Source organism: Lissotriton vulgaris, chromosome 7, assembly GCF_964263255.1.
Source record: "Lissotriton vulgaris chromosome 7, aLisVul1.2, whole genome shotgun sequence".
In the NCBI taxonomy this organism is placed as follows: domain Eukaryota; kingdom Metazoa; phylum Chordata; class Amphibia; order Caudata; family Salamandridae; genus Lissotriton; species Lissotriton vulgaris.
The window spans coordinates 1,622,989,499-1,623,008,235 of record NC_141695.1 but is presented as its reverse complement, the minus strand read 5'-3'; the positions used below and the strand labels follow the sequence as shown (position 1 = coordinate 1,623,008,235).

General features: G+C 42.4%; 1 protein-coding gene across 1 annotated transcript in view; it reads left to right on the top strand.

Moving 5' to 3' along the window:
• PKIG (cAMP-dependent protein kinase inhibitor gamma) overlaps positions 1–18,737 on the top strand; it is a 572,021-nt gene that overhangs the window by 268,522 nt on the left and 284,762 nt on the right. The window contains exon 3 of the mRNA XM_086932556.1: positions 18,165–18,300. The gene's annotated coding sequence lies outside the window, so the exon portion shown is untranslated. The remainder of the gene's footprint in view (positions 1–18,164; positions 18,301–18,737) is intronic.

The following is an 18,737-nucleotide window of genomic DNA, read 5'->3' as shown; positions in this document are numbered from 1 at the left end:
TATGTCCTGGGGAGCCCATCCCCAGAACATAGCAGTTTCCTTGCCTGTAGTGGTGCGGGCAGGAAAAGATTTGTTTGCTCTTGCTTGGCGGGATCTTTTTTAAACCTCCCGCCTAGTGGAACTGAACACTAAGTCAGCTCCCAGCTGGCAGAAGCTTAAAAAATGCTCCCGCAGGCTGGGAGTGGACTGAAGACCTGTTTCCCTGCCCGTAGTGATGTGGACAGGGAAACTGATCTAAATATTGCTCCCGACAACAGGGCGAAGCATTATTAGGTGCTCCTTGCGGGCAAGAACAACGCTGGCTCCCACTGGATGTGGGGAGCAAGCTGGACCCACAGGGGCCTTTGGACTCCCCCGGCAGCCCCAATGACAGTGTGGTGGGTGCCCTTGGTGGGTCGACCTATTAGTAGATAGCTAGTAGATAACCTGTTAAAAAAAAATTGAACACTAGTCGCAAAAATACTGGTCACAAACTGTGACCAGTTTTTGTGACCCACATAATGATATGAATTTTCCCTGATGCTTCCCCATTTCTACCTGGAAAACTGGGTTAGTTAATATCCCATTTTAGTGTCCAGGTCACTTTGTACAGTCATTTGAGCCATTTTTCTTTTGCTTACCACTGGGATACGTGTATTACATTGCAGTCTTACATTTCCTCCCCTCTCAGTCAAAGGTTTACTTAGAACACCCCTCCAAAGTGATTGGGTTTAATGTCTGAAATAATAACAGAGTTAGATTAGTATACTGGAAGCAATCAAATTGAACGGGTTTAGATTGCATCCCCAAAGGTCTTCTTATTGTATGTACATACCCTACCCCACCTACACCTGTAATGACAAGAACATGGGCGTTTGCTCATTTATCCCCAAGTCTACTAAAGTCTATCGCATGATGACATTTACATTTACCCTGCACCATTGGATCATACAGCTGGAAAATTAACAATTCCAACATCAAATTATTGCCAGATCTCAGTTAATGTTCTAAGTAATTGATTGCAAGATAACAGCTCTGCTTTTTCACAGCCTTGATAATACCATCTCATAGTATGATTTTCCGTTGCATGTTTAGTAAAAATGTGTGTGAACCCACAGATGGTTGTCAATTGCATATTGGCAGAAGGCTATGTTTATCACCTTAAACACCTTATCCAAACCTTACCCTAGGCAGTAAGCTTAATGCTCAATCTGTTCTTGCAGTCTGTAGGTTCTAGGTGTCTTGGTGACATACACTCCCTTTTAGTAGCAATTCACCACAACTGTCAAGTATATTACACTGTGAATAGCTCATTGAAGCTGCTTGGCCGCCTTGCAATTTAGTAATAAAGCGGGGAGTTCAAAGCCACCTCGTTCATATGGTTATTTCACTGAGGCAACAGGAAGAGTAGAGTTATGCAATCCACAGACTTTTCTAATAATATTGTCAACATCCTTAAAACAGTTAGCGCTTCAGAATATCTGTATTTCTGGAAATAGTAGAGGAATCAGTAGAAATACTAAATTTCCTAGGATCATACTTCCGATTATCATTAGAATGTTTCAAAGCTCTACCACGTTTTATAGCAGTAGTGTGTGTTGGTCATGTAGATTATCAGTCTATTCAACCTCATTCATATTTTGCATCCAAAGTTGCTCTTTTGCATTTGTGGTCCAAGTCCATCACTTTGTCCATGATCTAAAAGAGTCTTCCTAGGTTAATAGGCACGTTTCTCCCAAACTAAAATCTGTCTCATCCCCATTGCTTAATTTGAGCTGATGGTTTCCAGTGCTCAGCATCAGCATGTAATTGTCAACACCGGGACTCGTGACAGCCAGCCACATGGTGGCTCTGTTTGCCAGTTTTGTGATGAACACAACAACCGTTTTTTTTTAAAACAATTCTATATACATTAAAATTACTAATATCTGCTACCCAAAGCAAGAAAAATAGCTTGGGTGGCAGGTATTACTATTTTTTAATGTATAAAAAGTCTGAATTGTCAGTAGTAGCGCAACGAGTGGTGCAAGTTGCTGTGGTCCTGTGTACTTATTTACAAATTAAGTACTGCTCATGCCCATATACAAGGCCAGCTAACGTCTTGCCAAAGCGAATTTCTGTGCAGATGGCAAAAGTTGTATAGTTTACTTCATATTGCTGACTGTATCCTTCAAGGTGGGTAGCAAAATGTAATCTCCATAACTCTTCCCTCTTTGCCTTTAATCACATCACAAAATTATTTTGCTTCATTGACGTACTATTGCTAACTGTAACTGAACTTGCTGTGGCAGTGAATTCCCCAAGCTACCTGAACAGGCCAGACATCTGGAAGGCGTGACTTCTAATAGGGTTGTGGTGTCATCAGAAATCATTTTTCTGTTTATTTGTATCCGATGTGCACAATTATGCGCAGAGGTGTTTCCTGTCACTTCTAAAATGTCTAATTTTTTCATGGGTCTGCTTAGTGAACAAGCGTTAAGACTCGCATAGCTCTTACAGTGACGTAAAGAGGACGGTAAAAAAGCAGTTAAAAAGTTTAGCTGAGACACAAAGGCGGTAGTAACAAAAAGCAAGTATTACTGTAAATGTTTTAAACTATCGCTTTCCTAAGCCGGAAGGCAAGAGAGGAGCGCTCCAAACCACCATGTTTCTCTGAGGTGAAGCAGAAATGCCTCGGAGAAACGCCCCATCATTTTTGGATTTGGGGGCGTGTTTTTCTTTTTCTCCTCTTCCCATTGGCTGGAATGTAAAATTCCAGCCAATGGGAAGAGGAGAGAAAGAACCTATAAAACACCCCCACGAATCCCAAAAAGACTGGGCTTAAATGGAAAGACTCCCGTCTTCTCCAATGGCTGGCCAGCATTTAGGAGGCCAGCCAATGGAGAAGAGGGGCAGGTCCAAGCCCCACTCTGAAAAACATAAGATCTCGCCGGTGAGATTGCGCAAGCGCAGCCTACGCAGGCCAAGACCTAAAAATGAATTACATTTTCACGGAAAACTTGAAAACGCCCATTTTATTGCAGCAGGAGTAGCTCAAACATAGTTTATGGGGATATAGTGGAGGCTGTATACCAAAATCCAGGATGTGCTGTTGAGAAGTTTCCTAGGTTCACAGTTCATCTCATAATGTGAGTGTTTACAGAATAGAAAGCCATTAAATGCAGACCATGTATTGGACTACAAAGAACGTCCTCTCAGAATTTCATCAAACCACAGTCCCAACTTCTTACCATTTCTAATTAAAACAATACTGCAGCTCATGTTCTGCATCATTTCTTGAAGCAAGCTGTTCACCACAGCATTTCCACCGATTTTCTCCTGGTCATTTGTCAATTTCATTTAACCTATTTTTATTATCAATGTTTTTCTTTTATTACGGACTGTTTAAATGTGCTTTGCAATTCCTTTGTTTCCTCGTTTTCATTGTGCCGTGTTTAAATGCATCAGGATGGACTTCGAAGTGCACAGTGTTTGGTTATATAGAAAGAAAACATTATATTGTAGAATGCAAACAAAGTAGATGGAGAGACATTTTCATTGGAAGTTATTGGCCCCGGCTGCTGCTATCCTGAGGACTCACTGGAGCTTCTGTCCTGTCCTAGGTAAAACCTTACATGCCTACACCTGCCATTGTATGCACAGGAAAGGTCTCCTAGGTCAGGCTCAGCCTCATATGCCCATGAGCAGCCTCAAAAGTGTATGGACTAGCATCAAAGTTTGCCTTTTTGCAATTAGATTACCCTCTTATGTTTATTAAACCTTTATTGCTGTCAGATAGAAATGTATGCCATGAAGTACACGTGTTTCATGTTTGTATCCACATGTAAACTTTTTTTTATTTGGAAAAGTATACAATCCGTTTCTCCCACTCTACCACTTACAACCGTCTGTGTGAGCTGGAGGCTTATGGATCTTAAATGCACGTTTTGATTAGTACATTACGCATCCTATCTTGAAAGAAACAAAATTGGGAAAAAGGACAGAGTTTAACAGAGGAAATAAAATATTGTTAATGGAAGGGAGAGAGTTCAGATTTAGTTCAGGCTAGAATTGAGGTCAGGGTTTTGGTTCTGGTTAGAAGTTGATAGAGAGCTGGGCAAGTCTTGAGGGCGAGTAAATTGAAAAATGTATTCAAGCCAAATTTAGATTTAAACTTAATGATTCCAAACCTTATCTTTCCATAAGGCCCTGGTGTACACCTTAAATGTTTCCCTAAGTGTGACAATTTGGGGATCGAGCCTCCATTGATCCCAAGGAATTAGAAGAAGCTTCTGCACATGTCAGTTTCCAAGGGTGGGTCTAGGGTTCTGAGTTGAATCGCCATGCCCTTCTGCGTGGAATGGGTTTCCGCCATTCCGGCATCTTAGTTGCAACAAAACTAGAGAATGGTCTGGTAGGAAAATGCACAGTGGCTTAGATGTATTACAACTGGAAAATGTCATTGAGTTTGATCTGCCCTAAATGCTTGCTCTACTTTTCTATCGTCTTGTCTGAAAAGCACTCTAATTAAGGTTAGATACGCTCACTAAATTACTGAGATTAAGGTATGCTATTTAAAGAGAAGAGACTCGTTCGGGACAGGCAGGGAAGGCTCAAAACATCTCCAAGTGAAATTTTCCATGAACAAGAGCACTGTTTGTTTCCAGACTAAGACATTCATTATCTAAATACCATACTGTATGTGCAGATTATTGCTACTATAAATAGCTCTAGCTTCAAGTAAACAATTATATTCAGTGATCTGCACGGCTTTAAACATTGCAAGTTGGCTCATAAAGTAGTATCGCAATGTATACCTCTGGGGAAAAGAAAATATGTGCTTTGCGGTGCCAACAAGCGACTTGAAATTAAAAAAACAAGTAAAAAAAATAATGTAATATTGTGCTTGCTGGTATTCTTAAGAATGATCTCCTTTTTTACTGTACCTTCATAAATAATAAAACCTGAAATTTTCAGGTAACAGTTATTTTGAGCTTGTTTGTCAGTGTGTACTGTGAACCAAAGGAGGGACAGTGGATGAAATGGAAGCAACGTGCTGAGTCTTACTTCTTGACGTTACAAGAGATTTGATTTGTTTTGTCAATAGAGGAGTATTTTCTATTTTCCTTTTTTCCGGTTCTCCTTGGTGTATTATTCACAATAATAACTCAGGAAAAAAGTAAATGTAGCTTAGGTCAGTGGTTATTTACCGTTTGGATCTGTGGACCCCACTTAACCATTATCAGAATCCGGGAACCCACACAGAGTCATTACCTGAAGGCAGGGATCCCAGCTGAAACAATTCGGATGATTTGGACCTCAAAACACCCCACGTCAATACAGAAACAAGCATTCATCAGACAAATACACAAGTAAACAAATAATTAAATATTTTATTTAATTCACAAGCAAATATGAAAAAAAAACAAATTTTTCATTTGTTTTGGACATTGGGACTTTTCTAAATTCAACTGAGGCCACTGATCATGCATATTATATTTTGTTTGATGCATTTGCATGGCTCCTACAAATTAATCTGAGGACATCAACTTAGTTTGTAGCTTCCAATTTCAACGTGCTTCACATTTTCTTACCGTTGTAAATGTTTCAATGTTCTTGTCTCTTCATTATTTACATACACCTTATTAATCTGTTGATATCATTTAATTTGTAATCAGGTGTGGACCCTCTGGATAGGTATTAAAGACTTTCCGGGGTCCCTGGGCCACTGGTTAAGAACCACTGGCTTGGGTGGTTCCGTTCTCTCCATTACACTAGATCCTAGGGAGCATATTTAGTGGGATTGTAATCTAGACAAAGCAAAAAACTGAATGGAATGGTTGCAGAATGTCAGTTTCCTGACAAATTTTCTGCTCTTGAATGTGTCCGATTTTTCACCACCTGTTTAAAGCATATTTATTGGCATTTGCTGATGAAGGTGGCAGTGAGACCCATAGAGTTTGGGGGGTAGATTTCCCACAGTCATATTTACAGTCACAAGTGTTTTATTTATTTTTATTTTATTTATAACGTTTTGTATAGTGCGAACATGACCCTTACTGGGATCAGAGCGCTTCACAGTTTTGGGTGAGAGGGATATAGTATTGGGAAGCAAAAAAATTTGTTCATTACATAATTATACAAGATGCATGCATAATCTAGTAGGTGTCCGAAACCTTCACAGAAGCTTAGGGCGGATACAGCAATGGGTGAGAAACATTCAGACATATATAAGTACAATGCATGCTAAATAATGGTATTCCCGGGTATATAATCGTGTCCAAAGTCAATCAAGATGAGCAAATGGAGGGCAGCAATATAGTCTACTAGTCGAGGCCTATTCAGTCAGGAACTTGAGCATTAGGATTTTTTTTTACTTCTTTTTTTAAGGAAGCGGTCGAGGAGATTGTAAGGATTTCTGGAGGAAGAGAGTTCCAAATCTTTGGGGCAATGCCAGAGAAGGCTCTGTTACTCGATCTCTTTTTGTGGAAAAGCTGTGGTTTCAGGAGCATTGTACTTGCACTGGGTGACGCTCTGCAGCCCCCTGATAGTTATAGTTTTTGAGCCAGATAGATAAGGGTCTTGAAGTGGAGGGCTTTCTGCGTCATGCAGGTAATTTTTAGGTGGATGTGTTGCAGGTTAAACCAAGACTCAAAGGTTTTCACTCGGACCGTTCAGTCATTCAAGGCAGGAAAGTCTTAACTCGCTAAGCTGAGGGTATTTCTTATTGAGTAGTGTTATGTTTTCAATGATCTTGAACTAATTGAGTGGCAATAGCTTTACTGATGGAACGGCAATAGAATCAAGCAGCCAATTGATGAAGAGCAGAAAATGGCTCGGGGACTGTAGCGGCCCATCCATTAGGACGGAGAGGCCAAGCCCTGCACCTTTTGGACATAAAAGAGTGTATCAGGCTGAGCAATGGTCGACTTGACAGACAGCCAGGAGTTAGACGTGTGCTAAATGTACAGGCGCCTGGCTGCCTGAGCTGAATTTGCTGGGCTGAGGATGTCGCAGCTCCTGTGGGTGTGACCTCCTCAGCCCAGAAAAGTCCTCTAGACCCTCCTCCCCACAATGAGGGGAAGCGTCGGCGATAGCCTTGTACCTAGGCATTTCAGTTTTAGGCCCTGAAGTGCCCAGGGCCTACGGTCCACCACTGACACCTTGTCACACAGTAGGGTGGGGTCAGCAGTCTCACGGACTCCATCCCAATCTGTGACAAAGTAGTGATCTAAGGTCAGCCAATGAGAGGAGAGACAGTCCCAACCCTTCTGGCACCTCAAAGGCTTCTCTCCCCGAGAACTGCAGCAGGTAAGTTGTGTTTTAATTGACTGTTTGGTGTGTGCGTGTACGTATATGTATTTGTGAGTGAGTTTTGTGAATGGGTGTGTGTGCGGGTGTCTGCATGTGAATGCATGGATGAGCTTGCATGTGTTCTGTTAGCTCCCCCACCCCTTTCCACTGGGCTGGGATTGTTCAGCTTCCATCTCCCAAAGAAGATATACGGGATAATGTCAGAGTTGTTAAAGGTGTGGGTATTTCATATAATGGTTTCTTGAGAATTGAGTTTCGTTACATCCTAGGTCTAGGTTGGTCTGTAACGGGTTAAGAATTATTGTGGTTTCACAGGGAGTGGGCGGTCAAATGCATTCCTGATGTGATTTGTTGCTTTACTTCAGAATTTGGCAATCATTTGCTATTATGTGACTGTAGTTCATTGTTTATCATGTGTAGTTGGTAGCCCCCGGCGCTCACTTTTGGGAGCAGAGTTTATTTTTCATAATCTGTCTTTAATTAGGAGCAGGAGAGAGAAAGGAACATTATGGGGAAGGTAGGAAGGATCAAAAGGAAGATGGGAAAATATATGCAAAGTGAGATTTGGAATTGTAGGCTGGTGGAAGAAAGGCACAGGGAGGAATCGAGACGAGGCAGCCTTGGTATTTGGTGAGCCCCAGTTTTTGCGGCCAGCAGTGGTGGGCTCTCAAGAAAAGCCTTGGGCTGTGGCCCACACCTTTTATATTAGTAGTAGTAGTAGTAGTAGTAGTAGTATTTACCAATCAAGCACTACTGCAGTGGTATACAGTCTGGCTCTTACAGTACCTAGACGGACCATGCCCACTGGAATGAATGATCACAGACACAGCCGATGGCAGTTTAATTTCTATTCTCTAAATGAGTTGGTGTTTGTGCATTATCAGCCCCTGTTACGGTGCACAGAGTTAGTGCCCTTTTGAGATCATTAATTGTGCCAGCTTGTTTATTTTACCTTTCAACTGGCTTCCCTAGAAAATTGATGAGGACTGCATTGACTGTACACTAGTTTCAACTTGTTTCCGAGCTGCATGTAAGAGGGATTAGCTGGATTGGTGTCCTTAGGTTTTTGTTCTTTAAGCTACGAATATGGGCAAAATGTGATCTTTCGGGAGCCTGCTAATAGTTTCTAATCAGTGCAAAATCAGTTCAGGCACAGACCTCTGTCCAAAGTTGGCACATATGTAATTTCTGGGATCTCCATATGTTAAATTCAGGCTGGCAGTGTTACCCCTTGGATGAAGAACATGACCTGGAAACCTCCAAATCCCACTCCTGGGCTTTCTGGTTAAGGTCAGGTAATTTAGGAATCCATCGAGTTTTGATTGCCCTTTCACTGGACAGAAATCTGATGAGCGGCTGGGTAATTTCTACTTTATTGTTGGTGTGCTCACTACAAGAGCTTCCTACTTAATGCAAAGGCAACTGGACATCCTCTTCAATTTGCGTTAGCTCAGGACATCTGTCGAGCATGTCCTGGATACACTTCTGAATCAGTGTACTAATAATGCCCAGAATACTCTGCTGATTAATTAATTGGCATTTGCTTAAAAGCCCATATAGCAGGGACTATTCTGTGCTTGAATATAGGAATAATTGTCCTTTTTCATTTGGCCCTTTCAAATGTCATTTTGGCATTTGACATTAATGAATGAAATGAGATTAACAAGTAATAATAATTTGTTTTTAGGTATGGCTTGACATCGCAGCTCTCACCAGACGTACTGTGTTCAACCTAAAAAAAGAGCTTTCAGGAGTACTATAGAGAGGGGCTTTGGCTCCGCCCAAAAGGTGGTAAATTAGGTAGAAGTACCATGCCTCCACAGAAAAAAGTGCTTCCTCTCCATGCAACTGTGACAATTGTGTTTATTGAGCTACCGGAGCCTGCAGCAGTATTGCTTTCTGAGTTTAAAATTTCAGTAGCAAAAACATGACATTGTACTGCTGATAAAACTTCTTGTTTATCTAGATAATATCTAGATATTTTACACGGTTTGTTTATCTCTGGCAGCAGCACAGCTGGCAGGAGGGCAGTCACGGGGAATGTATTTAAGTTCCAGCACCCTCCATTTCCATCATTAACTATAGACTTCAGAGTGTAGTTTTGTGTTTGAGAGCAGTATAAGATGCATAGTGATGAGCTAATCTACATGGATTTTTAGATCTGGCTTGATAGTGCAACTGTGTCACGACCTTGTGTGATCAACAAAATAGACCTAGCTGAGTATTACTTAGAAAGATGCTTAGGTTCTTAGGCTTCACCCACATGTTGGTTCCCCTGTGTATAGGACTTTATTTTACCGAATGTTTACTTCCACTAAAAAGACTGAGTTATTGCGATTTTTTGGCTTGTGGCTAAGCTTATGCTGAATACAGCAGTAATGACTTTATTACGGTGGCAAGCCTATGATCGTGATTATAGGCCTGATCTGTTTATTATTAAATGTTATGATAAAGGCACTAAGCCTCACATATTTATTGTGAAAAGCATATGATAAAGTCAATGGGCATTTAAATGTGAATTGGTATTACTCTACAGATAGATATTTTGTTACATGGAACCCACATTTTACCTTAATGGGGTAATGGGTTTGATGTTGGTTGACCAGTGTGACAAACCATATGTATATATAAGGTTTGCTCTTTGAGAATAGTTGTTGGACCCCCCTTAGGTGAGATAGTATTTTGTTTAGCTAACCTTAATATGTATACCTTTCTGATTTTATGACTGTTTGCCTGATGGTTGCCCTCTGGAAAAGCTTTTGCTTAAAAATGAAGGCCTGGGTTGGTTATTGTGACAAGTTATAGGCCTGATTGGTGCCCTGGGAAGCATTATGTGCAATACCATTGATCGGCTCTGCTTGAAAAGCATAAACACCAGTAAACCTTTGACAGATGGTTGTTATCACATTGTTTTACAAGCTATAGATCGTTATTTTGTTCGATGTAATCTCACAGATTACTGTGGTAGTCAAAGGGTTTGGTCCTCTGTCAGAAACCCTGTTGGTTTTCACTGAGATGATTCTTGTTACGCACTATTGAGAGGGTTTCTTTATTGTTTTGCAAGCTTTGTTTCTTCGTATTTGTAATTTTATAAATGTATACTTGATGGTTGCCCGTTTATGTGCATTTGAATAGGTCGGTGTTGGGTAAGGTGTAAAGCCAATGGTAAAAGGTGAAATGTTATGATAAAAGAATTAAGCCTGACATATTTATTTTGAAAAGCACATCTTAAATCAATAGGCATTTAGCTAAGGATTGCTATTACTAAATATTAAATCCTGATGGTTGCCAGTTTAAGCACACTTTATTAGGGATGTGTTGTATATAATATCAAGACTTTGGTAAAGGCTTGAAGCCTTATCGGTTCACTGGAAAAATGTATCCTGGATTCCTTATACTCCAGTTTATAATCAAACGTTATGACAAAGAAAGTAGGCCTTACTTTCTTATTGTGGAAAGCAGGTGTTAAAGGCAATAGTTTTTTTACGTTGGATTGGTATTACACTGTGCTAAAGCCGAAAGGCAAAGTATTTTGCTGCATGTAATCTTGCAGATTACTATTGAAGGCAAGGGTGCTGGTGTGGCTGACCAACTTTAACAACAGGGGATATAAAGGAGTGCACTATGGTAATCCTTATTAGGCTCTATTAGTAGAGATTTGATCTTGTTTATATATAATTTTTATTTTAATACGTTATGCCTGCCCTGTGAATTATGGCATTTTTTTGATTACATGTGTACATCTGCTTAAAGTGAGTGCTCTTCAGTTTCCTTAGTTTTCAGTTTTCTATTTGTACCGTTTCCCTTTCAGTTCTTTGCTTCTTTTTCTTTTTTTTTATGTTTCTTAACCACATGGCTGCTAGGCGTTTTCCCGTCCTGCGCTAAAAACAACAAAATCCCATAAATCATGACGAGCTGGCCTTGTCATCCGCGCACGGCAGGTAAGCGCCATGACGAGCCCAGCTCGTCATTAGCTTCGAAGGGGTTAAGAGGATACCAGGCAGTATGATTATGTCACTTGCTTGCCACTCATTTCATGTGCAGTGTGCTGCATCCCATGTGGCCACTTGCTCTAAACCAGGAGTCCATTATGGAATGCAATTATCCCTCATGTATCATAGTTTTACTATTTCTAGATGGTGGCCATGCTGGAACTTTAAAATAGCAATAGACTGTGTAGTCCTCTTATTGCATATGCCCAACATGTTCACACGGCGGCATGCTCTTTTTAGGTTTCGACCTTGGCCGTAGCACCGCAGGTGCTACGCCCAGGGCGAAAGCTTTTGTTTACACTAGGGGGAATTGAACACTCCCCTTCTTCCATTGGCTAGCTCCATAAATGGAGGCTAGCCATTGGAAGACATCAGCGTCAATCCCTTTCTCCCGGTCAGAACGCGAATCGTGGGCGTTTCTGACTATTTTTTTAAATCCCGCCCCTTGATGTCGTGTGTCCCGGGCCGCGCTGTGATTGGCTGTCGGCCCGGGACACCCCAGTGACGTCATTTCCCGGCCCGCGCTGTGATTGGCTGCCGCCCGGGACACCCCCGTGATGTCAGCCAATCACAGCACGGCTGATGTGAGCCACTTTACGTCACAAGCTGCCGAGTCCACAACTTTCAAAAAGTGTGGGTCGTGTGAGGCTCGGTACACGCAGTAACCGTTCCGGTGAGATTAGGCGTCTGATATCAAATGGTCCAGCTTGTTGCACGGGCCAGATGGAGAGCAAAAAATAGCTGCATTTGGCGCCCAGAGTGCCGCTTAGAACACACAAAAAGTGCAGACACTCGTTGTTTAAAGGGCCTGTATTACCAGTGGAGAAAGAGGTGCCGGTATTTAAAAACCACAGGGAAACGCTGGTCCGGAGACGGACACCGCGGGAGCATCCCAGTGATGTGTGAAGACGCGGCTGGCCGCCTCCTCGCAGCAGAGCATCCCTGCCGCGCGCTGCTGCTGCGGATACTGCTGCTGCTGCTGCGAGATACCTGCTGAGAGGGGAGCTCTGCAGGATTCCTGATCCCTGGCTGGCTCCGGACCTGAGAGGGGCTCCAATCAGCGCAACTCTGTGTATACCTGGAGCGCACTCTGACGCCAGGGCTTGGGAGCATAGGCGCCGCCTTTAGAGAGGACTTGTTTTTTATTTATTAACAGAAGTAGCCAGCCAGTGTCCCCATATGATACTGCTTGAGGCTTGAATCATGCCACGTATGTAACTGGCCCAGTATCACTCAATTCCCATAGTGAGCTTTATGCATTTACTTGATACTGGTTTATCTTAATCTTTACTTACTGCACACATTCTTCTGGTGTTCTCCTCTTGCTCACTGTTCATTTCTCTCGCGTATTTCACTCTGCTCCTCCTCGCTCCTATGTGTTTTCTCTTCCTTCACCACCCCCACCCCCCCCTCACTATATTTGCCTTTTCCCGTCCATTAGTTTCATGGCATCACTTCTTTTACTTCTGCTCTTTTTCTCGCCCCGCCCCCCTCTCTTATCCCGCTCACACCCTTCTTCCAATACCAATTGTGCTGGTCTTTCGCTTTCCATCTTTTTCACTGTCTCTCTAGTTCATTCTGTATATTCCTTTCTCCCTCTACCTCTTTCGTTCCTATACCAAACTTTTTTATTTCACTTTCATTCATTACCTCTGCATCAGGATGTCTTTTACGTTTGTTTTTCTTCTTCACCTTCTCATTTTTTCTCCCTTACTCCACCTTGATTTCTCTGCCTCCCTCTAGTTTTCTCGTCATTTTTTCACCTCTTTATTCTTTCTCTTAACGTCTTTCTCTCCACATCTCCCTTTCACTCTCCTCTTTTTACTGTCCAGCCCTTTTGTTTCTGATCTGGCTTTCTCTGGACGTCCTCTCTCAATTTCTCACTCGTTTCCCCTCACTCTCTTCGCCATCTCCATCGGTCGCAATTTTGTTTCTCGGCCTCACTCTCTCTCTCTCTCACCTTCTCTCCCTTTCTTGTTTTTTTTGTGGTGTAGTTGGGATAACAATATATTTCTTACATCCTTCTTAAAAAAAAAAAAAAAAAGCTCATGATTTGTTTTTCGAAATACGAGTAGGCAGCTTTTCATTTGAGCACCATATAAGGGCTTATAGAGCAGCTCATTGGATTACCACAACTTCTGTGGAGATGCAACTGTTTTTCAAACAGAGGGAAAAGGTGAATGCCATTGGTAAAAAAGTGATTATACCATGAAACACTTAAATAGTGTGGCACATCTGAGATCACAAAAGTTAAAGGAATTGCAATTCTTATTTAGCTAAGAGTGCTAAACTGGAAGGTAATCGAGCTTCTGTCAGGCTTTGTGTCTCTAGTTGTTATTTTTAAGTATAAAGTATGTTAACATCATTACACATGTTTTTGCCCATTGCTAGCAGCACATTTACTTGCAGTGTTTTGGTGATGGCAGTGGGGCATGGTACACTTTGCTACCATTTCTCATAAGCTCACCATGGTCACAAATGGCTACATGTGCAGAAATGTCCTTCCAAGCGCATCTACTGTTTGCGTGGCATTCTATGTAAGCCAGTGGCGGCTAGTGAACTTTTAAAGTAGTGAGGCGTACTGAATTTAGTTACACAGCTGAGGGAAGCGAATTCACCACATTGCTCGTGTGTGCACCAGGGCCCGACAGAGGGGGCATGAGTAACTGCTTCAGATAATCCATAGTTTCCTAATCAGAGCAGAACCATCTCTGGAACACGCGAATCATTCAAGTGTTCCAGAGATGGTTCTGCTCTGATTAGGAAACTATGGATTATCTGAAGCAGTTACACATGCCCCCTAAATCAGGCCCTGACCTCACGGCTGTCTCCCATTATCTGAAATTAGCACTGCACTGACCCGAGAGGGGACTAGCACGGGCCCGGGACTGTCACGGCCAGCATGACGGGAAGGGGTCACGCAGGGAGGGAGTGGGTGGGGATTAATTTAATTTAAATAAATTTAAAAAATAAGAAAAACTGACCTTGCCTCCGGGCCGGACTCCTGTGTTGCGCCTCCCGCTCCCTGAAAACACGAAGCAGTAACAGGCAGCCTCCCTCCTTGCCCTCAGCCAATCACAACGCTGCAACGGCAGCGTTATGATTGGATAGGCCGCCATCCTTACAGGCGTCTTAGGGGAGGCCGTTTTTAGGTTTCGCCTGTCGAAAGCTGCGCAGCAGCGTTTCGCGCAGGTGAAATCTTTTGTTTACAGTATGTGGGCTTTGTCCCGGCTCTGTCTTCTATTGGCTAGCTCCATAAATGGAGGCTAGCCATTGGAAGAGAGAGGCATCCGTCATTCTGCGAGGTGACTCGTGGGCGTTCCGGCGATTTTTTTTTTGATTTTTTTTTATTTTTTTATTTATTTATTTATTTTTTTCTCATCCAGCCCCTTTTAGCACGTCATTGCGGCGGTGGGCGGGGTTTTTTTTTTGTCGTCAAGGTTTGTTTTCGTTGTTTCTCTGAAGATTGCGGCCGGGCAGTAGCTTGCCTGCGAAGCTCCGCAGTTTGTGGGCTCAACGCACATTCCAATCTTGCACATCACGGAACAAAAGAGCCAGAGGACTATTGCAGAGGATGCAAGAAATGCTTATGAGATCTCTTCGTATCAGCGGTGCATGCATAGCAACCCAGGGCACTCGAAATTCCCATCGAAAAATGGCGTCCGGTCAACAGAGCATTGGCCGATGCTTAACTTGAGCTACTTCTCTTCACAATTTAAAAACGTTCTCTTTAAAGCGCTCGCTGGCCCTGAAGGATAGCGCTGGGCCGAATACCTAAACTTGATATAAATAAAAAAGCATTTTGGTCCGTGCCAGTTTGTCGGTGCCCACTTTGGGTTATTCCTGCGGCAAGAGGACACCTCCCATCGCCTTGTATGTACGGTCCACGCCAGACCTTTCATGACCTTCCCCGTAGCACCGAGTCGCCAAGCATCCTGACCCTGGGGTGAGACCCCTCGCCCCGCTACACTCGGATCCACGGAGGGCCTCGGCAGTCCCGTGGGGTGCATTATACAGCGGCGGTCGCAGAGCCTCTTTTTGAAGACTGTATTATCTTTATAGCCCTTTAGGGAGGACATGGACACAGATTATGGCATCCTTGGCCCTCCTACCCCACCATACGTGGTATCTGCCGGGGCCCAAAGATCTCCTCTGCCACCCCGGACATCCCGAGGCCCGCCCTGGCAGGAGATTCCTTGTGACCTTCGGCCTATTAGCTTGTATTTGTGCACCTCGCGCATTGGCTGCACTTTTTACACCATACTAAAAATTACCGCTCGTTCAAGTCCGTGTTTAACTGTTGTTCCTGTTTATGTAGCGCGCACTGCTTAACATACTGTATCTAGGCGCTTTTGAGACATGCCTGCGTGATAGAGATGAGTGGTACTTAGGGTACAATACTTGGCCTCAGACTTTTCTAGGACCTTACAGGCACCCAGATCTCATGGGGCCCCAGATCAGTAGGGGGCGCCAGGTAGTGGGGTGTCTCTGTCACTTCTGTTCGCTCCCACTGACACCCCTGCCTTTGAGATGCGCCCCTTTTCCCCAGCAGCACCGGCTGACCCTTAGCTACAGGAAATCTGTGACACCCTTCGCAAGTACCGTGTCGTCCTGCTCCTGGGAATTTATATTCGAGAGTATGCAAAAACCTGAACCAACCTATGCATTGATGCTACCCTCCGTCTACCGACCGCTCCGCCATGAAACGGGACATGGTCTGAGATACTGCCGCATTTGCGAAAGATTAAGCTATTGACATTGTAAATGACAATCTGGCAGATGCATCAAAGTTATGTTTTGCGAGTCCTTAATAGCGAATTTTAAGGAACCGCTATTAAAGACTCGCAAAACGGGATGCATGTAGGAATCGCAATGTTATTAGCGATTCCTACAGATTCCTTATTAGCGATTCGGTAATAGCTAATCGCTAATAAGGAATGGCTTTCCCATTCATTCCTATGGGCCTAATAGGAATGAATGGGAAAGCCATTCCTTATTACCGATTAGCTATTACCGAATCACTAATGTTCCGCTATTTCAAGGGTGCCGGGGTGTCCAAAGGACACCCTGTTGCACCCCTGAAAAGGACCTGTGCACAAATGTTACACACACACATGCCCTAAGGGCATGTGTGTGTGCAACATGTAACTTTGAAAAATGCACAAAAGTGCATTTTTCAAAGTTTTAGCAAATTACCACGAGGTTCAACTTCATGGTAATTTGCTCCCCCTATTAGCGAAATCGCTATTTTTTTGGGTTTCATGCATTGCATTTAAGGAATCTCATTTTGGGATTCCTTAAATGCAAGAGCAATTTAAGGAATCGCTATTTAGAGATTCCTTAAATTGCGAATTTTGCATTTGGGATGATGCATCCCAAATGCAAAAATACCGGGAGCAAACGGCCAGAGTCTGAGAATCTGCCCGTTTGCTCCCGGTATTTTCTTTGATGCATCTGCCAGAATGCCATTTATTTATCTGTTTTCAAAACCAACACATAAATAAACAATTTGTCATTTACAATGCCAATAGCTCTAACTTTGTCAAAGGCGAAACCGTTGCATTGTAAATGCTTGTTTCTTCTTGTAGTCTTTTAGTTTATCTTTTAAATATTGCGTTTGTGTTTGCGTTGTGTCAAAAGGTAAATGCCAGTGCTTGGTCTATAAATTGATTAATGTCACTGTTTTGTCATTCCTATTTATTATAAATAGTAGGTGTTAATATTTCCCGGGATGAAAGGCTGGAAGGCAGAGCTGGCCTTACAAGAATTTTAATTCATGATCTACAGGTAACACTAATTTGAGAAAACCGCATTTAACCTGCCGAATTATACTTTGGATGAAATTGAAGTGGGTTCTGGAGATGGGAGACGCCCCCATTATTTCCTGAATGCCCAATAACAAAGGAGTAATAGTTGAGGCGTTGTGTTTCCCATATGGCATTCTACCAGACAGGTGGCATTCAGTAATTCTGTGCTTACTGTACGTTCCATGCATGTCCAGTCTCCCATTTCCCAGAGCCGCTTTCGAGGTTCCTTGTTTCCAAGGCAGCAAGATGGAGGCTGAACTTTCAGTGTTTAGACTTTAAGGCTCTCGAACTATAGTTGAACCGCATTACATGTCCAATCACGTGGCTTTTAACAAACCTCTCAAACATTTTTTCTGTAACAAATGTCTAGTTTCAGCCTGGAGTTTGCTCAAATTAACTGGCATTGCATTAAAAGGATGGCAATTTTGTGCATCCATATCCTCTCATTGTCTGCTTTGACGCTATTCTTTTACATTTATAATTGTAATGTAGATACACAATGAAAATCAATGTGTGCGTTCATTTAAATATTTCGTACTATTTTACTGTCATTTTCATTAGCTGTTTTTTATCTAAAAATATCAGTTAAACTTTATTTGAAATTGGAAATGTCTGCATAGTTAAATAATTCAAACAATTTTGGTTGATTTGGAATTATATATTAGCCGTGTAATGTATTTGTCTTTTTTATAAATAGTGCATGATAATTTGTAATTCTTATGATTGATAAGGTTCCTATAATTTGACAATGAGACTCGTTACTGTATTTTATTGCTTGTGGGTGATTTTGCAGGTAATTGGGTTTCTTTAAACATCTGAAATATTAATATTTGACGTGGTGAGCTTCTGGGAGGGCGAATGGCCACAGAGCTGATTAGAGGGCGCAGTGTCCTAGTGCATTTTTTAGAGCATGGTGTATTTTATATAGCACCAGAAGTGGGGTCAGATGCATTATTTAAGATTGTGCAAAGCTCTGGGGAGACTGCATTCAGAATACTGTACTTTTATTTTGTGTTTCAAATCCGTCGTATGCATCTCTGTCTTGTTTTCCATAATATTCAGATTATCTTTCACCTTTTTGTTTTTCCGATAGAGCTAAGATTCCTTCATGCCCTGTAGTTGGTGTTGATTATTCTGAGAGGAGTGCTGTTTGGACCATGAAAAAAGAGCCTTGGGAAGTCTCACTAGTGCATTCGAAGATTGGTTGCATGAAAACATCCTAATTACTGGTAAGGCACTTTATATGACCCAGGAAAGCAGTACATGGGAGTAAGCAACAGAAATTGTGATGATAAAGACTCTAGATACCATATCCTGGACCTTGTGGTCTGTACTATGTCCTGTCCTTTCTCTTCACGTTTTTCTTTATCTCCTTATTATCCTGCTTTACCTGCAAAACTTGTGGCATCAGCTGGGGAGAGAGGTTTAGCGTCCAGCTTTAATCTTGATCACTATATAGGCTTAAGTCATCACTAAGCAGGCTTAGACCTTGTGGTGTGGTTGACAACTACACCCCTTTCTCAGACTGGTCTATAGAGGATGGGGCATGAATGTATGTATGTATGTGTGTAGATGGTCCTAGATCTCCATGTATGAGTTTGTAGCAACATGTCTGCTTGTGCTTGCAGAACCAGTATTTATGGTCATTCACACAGTGGGCTGCAGC